This window comes from Geospiza fortis, unplaced genomic scaffold (assembly GCF_000277835.1).
Source record: "Geospiza fortis unplaced genomic scaffold, GeoFor_1.0 scaffold98, whole genome shotgun sequence".
Lineage (NCBI taxonomy): Eukaryota > Metazoa > Chordata > Aves > Passeriformes > Thraupidae > Geospiza > Geospiza fortis.
The window spans coordinates 7,200,768-7,206,559 of NW_005054306.1; the positions used below are offsets into that span (position 1 = coordinate 7,200,768).

The 5,792-nt window shown below is 38.5% G+C and overlaps 1 protein-coding gene across 1 annotated transcript in view; it reads left to right on the forward strand.

Annotated features, from left to right (window-relative positions):
• The window catches only part of SLC35F1 (solute carrier family 35 member F1), a 210,135-nt gene that overhangs the window by 92,237 nt on the left and 112,106 nt on the right, over nucleotides 1–5,792 (forward strand). The gene's annotated exons all lie outside the window — the stretch shown is intronic.

Genomic DNA, 5,792 nt, shown 5'->3' on the forward strand with positions numbered 1-5,792 from the left:
CCAGAATCAACCCACGTTTTTTACTGGAAAAGTGCCATTATTTTTAATAGTGACAATAAGGTTTGTTCCCTTGGATCGCTGAAGAGCACCATAACTATTATTTCAGTGGAGCAATAGGGAGAATGATTTTAATTTGAATGCAACTGTTGTTACAATAAAACTCAAAAGGCCATAATAAGGAGCTAAAACCCTGTGATTCAATAGTTAGCATTGATCTTTCTCTTATTGATCTTAGGGAAACCAAGATTTCGTTCTCTGGCATGAGGAGCCTCATAAGAACTTTCCAACAATTAATTTCCTTTTAAGTCTTTCTCTGATGACTCAAGCAGTATTTTCAAATTAATTTTGCTCATTTTTTCTTTAAAGATCATTTTTACAATTTGCAATAAATTTTAAAAAGTATAGACTTCTTACATGTTCAGGTGCAAAAATCTCTAGTTTGCTAAAAGAAAATGAGTCTTTTATTAGCAGGACAGATCAGTTAGGGTCTTGTAACTCTAATAACCCTTCTCACAGTTATAACATTCTTTACCTGCTGTGGGGAATTATTTAAAAAGAGTTATTCTTACCTATCTTGAAAAACTTCAAAGTCTGAACTATTAAAGCACAGTCTCTGTGGACCAGCATAGCAGAGTATTCATCCCTATGCAAGTTATGTTTTGGAAAACAGTATTCAGTCTATATAGTGAAAAATTGTGACAGAGGTAGAACAGTAAAACAAATTTGATTTGGACTACAGTGAAGTTTTCTTGGGGTTGAAAGTTTCCTAGCATTTGATGGAGCTGAGAAATGCCACCAGTCTTGACATTACTTGCATTTGAATGGTTTTCTCTGGCTGAGCACATTCTCTAGCTATTTCTCATGTCTTCTTTTTTACTTTTTCTGAAAACTGTTTCATTGCATTTCTTAAAAGAACACCCGAAATATTCTACCTTCCAGTTAGTTGTGCTTTCATGACTACATTAAAGAATGAACAAAAAGACTTAGAATGTATAACCAATGAAAGAAAAGGAGAGCAGATGGGAATTGATGTGCAGCAAAGGTGAGGACTGTGGGAAGCTTGCGAGGCTAGGAGTGGCAGAAAGCAGGGGGAGAAGTGGTTGTGCTTTGCTTGGGGGTAGGTGGCTGTGCTGTCTTTGCAGGGAGGGGGGGAAGTTGTTTGGTCCTTTTGCTTCAGGAGAGAAATTGAAGTAGGATTCTCTGAAAAATCCAGGTGGTGTATTGGATGGCAACAACAAAACACTTTCTTTTCCAGAGGTAGCTAAAGAAGATATAATCCAGGAGCTGGACACCTGGAAATGAGCAAGATTGTGCAATCTGCATCCAGAGGAGTACTCTGTGCTGTTGGTGCTGGCTGGCAGTGAGGAGATCCAGAGGAGAGGAAATGATTTACTGTTGTACTGGTTTATTAAAGACCAAAGAGGTGATTCAAATATTCATTGCCCTATCACCTTGCCACTGATCTGACATTGCAGCAGACCTGGCATCTGATTAATCAAATATAAAGGAAAGGTTAAAGTAATTAGTTTTAATCAGTGTGGGTTTGTGGTGAATATCTTTTGTCAAAATAGCTTTGTGCCTTTTCTGATGTTGTTGCTAGTTTAGGAACAGTCTTGAAATAACCTGTTTCAACTCTCAGCCTTTTTGCAACTTGCTAATACACAATGTTTTGATTAAGAAAGAATGATACAAAATCAACATTGTACACACAATGGTGGTGTTAAAACAGGCATAGTGGCAGCTTCTAAATCTAAATGTGTTTCTCTGCACAGAGGATGAATTGCATGCTATCTTACACTATTAACAGCAGATGTGAAAGAAGAGAGAAAATTATTCCACATAAAATTTGTAGATGACACAATGTTAAAGGAGTGTGGTAATAGTTAACAGAACAAGCTGTTGTACAGAGTGGTCTGCTCTGATTGCTATGGACAAAATGCAAGAAAGCAGTAGGAGTCTGTATGAGGCCAAGTAAAAGGAATATATATAGGAGTAAATACTGTGCTGATAGAATTGTTTTCTCTGTCCTAGAAAGCAGTATCAGAAAAGGTTGAGACACTCTGTGTGGAATTAGCAGGCTGTGACCTCTACTGTGAGTGTGTGATGCAAAAGGGAAAATGAGATTTTTGATATGTGAACAAGGGAATATTGAGGAGGTCTTGGTTAGTGTATGACTGGCTTTGGGACACTGTCCCATTGCGTTGTTCAAGACTGAAGAATACTGATAACTGGAGAAGTTTTAAGTGGGAGCCATAAGTGCTAAAAGAAAGAACATTTTATAGTGAAAGGCTTGGCCTGCTTAATTAAACAAAAATAAGATTAGAAAGTGACTTGGTAGAATTTTGTACGTGTTAAACAAAAATTGGTAATAGAGCATCAGGAAGCAGTAGTAGAATGAAAGCTGATGCTACCTAAAAGCCTCTTTGAAATAATAGACACAGAATTTAGTTAGGTAATTGATCTCTGGAGCAACTTGTCAAGACTCTCAAGTCTCTCCATTGCTGAACAATGGAAAATATTGGATATCTTTATAAAACACATACTCTGATTCAAACTGGCATTAATATTGAGGTGTCTTGTGGTCTGTCTTATGCTGGAGGTAAATGGACATGTGGACCCCTGATGACATTATAGCTTATTATATCTATGTTCTTTTGTTGGAACTTACACCTCAACCTAGTCTAATGCAAAAAAAAGTATAAAAGAGATAGAAAATAGGATCAATACGTGCAATAGTTGTATTAATTTTAATTTTCATTTCAAACATGTTAGCTGTCACTGTAACAGACAGCTTCACTGGAAAAACCTTTATTTGCAACAAACTGTTCTGCAGTAGCTTCCTAACCAGAAGCAGCTTAGCCAGGATGCCAGGTCATGCCAAGCACAACTGGTTACAGGGTCAGCCAGCTGATGGTCCCTCATAAAGCTCTTCTGATAAAGTGATTTTTATTCAATGTATTTTGAGCTTTAGTTCTGATATCAGCTAAACTTGTAGTTTGTGGGTAATTTTTTTTCTTTTTCCTGTTTTAATTTCTTTTCATACAGCAGGTAGTTGACAAAAGCCATAATATGACCTGGCTGTAGAAAGTTGAACTATGAAAATTCATACTAGGTTCAAGTAAGCTTTCCTTGAAACAACTTAATTAGGAATCTGATGGGTTCCCATGCCTTGAAGTCAAATAAAACTGGATGTCTTTCTGAAAGAGGATTTTGTGCAAGAAGTGCTGATTTCAGTTCTAGAGTTGCTCTGTAGAATATTTTGGTGTGTGATATTCAAGGTTAGATTGCATGAATGAATTGTTTCCATTTTAATTATAATATCATAGCATGTAAAGTATCAAGCTGTGTATTTTTCTAAATATCCTGTGCTGCTTGAGTTAACTGTTTGATGTGAAGCTGCCTGAATTTTAGAAATGGGATCAATAGAATTTTGTTGGAAAAAATTCAGAAACTCAGATTTCTTAAGGAGGAAACAGATTTTTAGGAAAAAACAAGTGGAGGTTGCCTTCTGTCTTGTCTACATCTATGCTGTGACAGTTTACTCTTCTTTAAAGTGATCCAAGCATTAAATATTGAACATTAAGAGTTCTGAGATAATACGTGTGGTGAGTTGAGTTTGAAGGCACTCACTTAACAGGTAGCCAGATAAATCTTCTGAGATAAGAAAATGTGAAAATGTTAAGTTTTGTTAATAGATTTAGATTTAGCAGAGGTATGAAGAACTTTTTTTTCTGTGGGAGTTTCTTCTCAAATTGTGAACCTTGCATACTTTGGGCAGGAAATTACTCCTGATTTTTGTTTGCTTGATAATGAAACATAAAAGCACTTACCCTGGCAGTCTGTGTCACCATTTTCTCCAGGGTATTCACAATGACAAGAAAAATGTTTGGCTGCTGAGACCTTCAACCTGACTCAGATTTCACTTTAAAGAATCTGGTTTTCTCTGTGTCCTTTTTCAATTGATTGAAGTAAGAAATAAAGACATGACATCAAGTTCACCTCTAGTGAGACTGGACATGCCATCATTCAATTTCCCACAAGTCATATTCTGATTCTGACTCCAGACCTGTATATTTGTGAGGAAAAAAAATTGCCTATAAAATCCCATGCGTATAGATCACAATTGTAAGTGTCACAATTGTAACTTTTGCATCACAAAATAGAATCATAGTATGGTTTGGCTTGGAAGTGACCTTTAAAGCTTACTTAGTCCAACCCACCTGCAGTGAGCAGGGCAGTCTTCAACTAGACCAGGTTGCAGCCACATCCAGCCTGATCTTGAATGTTTCCAGGGCTGAAGCTGGTACCACCTTTCTGGGTAGCCTGTTCCAGTATTTAGTCTGGATGTCCCCATTTTAGTTAAAAACCATTATCCATTGTCCTATCTCAACAGGCCAGTTATCCGCAGAAGAAGTACAGCAAGGTAGAGGTTTCCTTTTGAAACAAAACCAGTCTAAATTGTATTCAGTTTCTGTCCTGCAACACTGGGAGAAGGATGGAAGAGATTAAAAGAACGGACAAAAGAGGAGGTGGAGCTGAATGGACATAACTTTTGAATGCCTGATGATCTTCATACAGTTTGATGAGAACTGTTTCATCAGTCAGGAGCAAGAGGGAATGGGATTGTGAGGTTCAGCCTAAGCTGTGTCAGCGAAACTGTAGAAGAAAAGCACAAAGCTTGAGGAAACTGAAAATCAATATATCCAGGCAATGAAAGCATTTTTATTACAAAGAACCAAAAGGTGTCACACAACAAAAGGTTTGCTGAAAATGGAAAAGAGGAAAGTGTAAGGTGTCAGCTTTCCCAAGTAAAAAATAAATTGCAGTTACAAAGAGACAATACAATATACTTTTTGCAGGATAAGAAGGTCTTGCCTTCAAGGAGTTAGAAGGGTGAAACCTCCAACACTGGAAGGCATCTTCCACTGGGTTTTCTTGTGTAGGCTATTTTTGTGTTGCTCTTCTGTTCCTATTCTGCTTCCTACATAAAGGCTTTCTGGTAGGCTCATTTAATATAGAAAGGAGTCTTTTCCCTGAGATTTTTTTTACCTGAACAGACACAACAGTGGAGATTAAATTGAGGCAGAGAGAGCTGAAGATATCCATGGGAGGTGTGTGGTGGAACTGGGACTAGATGTGCTGAAAATATCCCACAGTGACAGACCTCTGCCTGCGTTTCCTGATCCCCACTGCAAGGGTAGGTAAGACCTCTGGACCGAAGACCATAGTGCCCATCCCACAAGCCATCCTGGATTACGGAAGTGCTTCATCTGTCTGATCTTGCAGAAATAATCAGACACAATGGAAAGTCTAACAAGTATGTGCTACAGGGTCAGAAGTTGCAGGGCTGCTGGGTTTTTTTAACTGCTTGACTCTGATATGAAACAAGCTCAGCAGACAGCGTGACCTCAGCATGGTTGCTGCTGCTACAGCTTCCATGTTCCTGGTGTTGGGCACAAGCTGAGGGATGGCAGAAGTGTCTTAAAGTGAGACAAGAGGTGCAACAAGATCTTCTCCATTCCTGTGGTGGATTGACCTTGTTTGGCTGACAGGTGCCCACCAAGCTGCTCTCTCACTCCTTCTTTTCAGCAGCTCAAGGGGAGAAAGTGAGATAAAAAATTCATGGGTTGAGACAAAGGTAGAAAATTGATCCCAGCCAGATCCAGGATGACCCCCAAGGACCCTGTAGGCATGTTGTTCTCATCTTAGCTATTTCTTCCCCTTCTCACAACAGTGCCAATTACCAACTATTCTCATTTCCAGACATTTCTTCTGAAATACAGCCATGCACC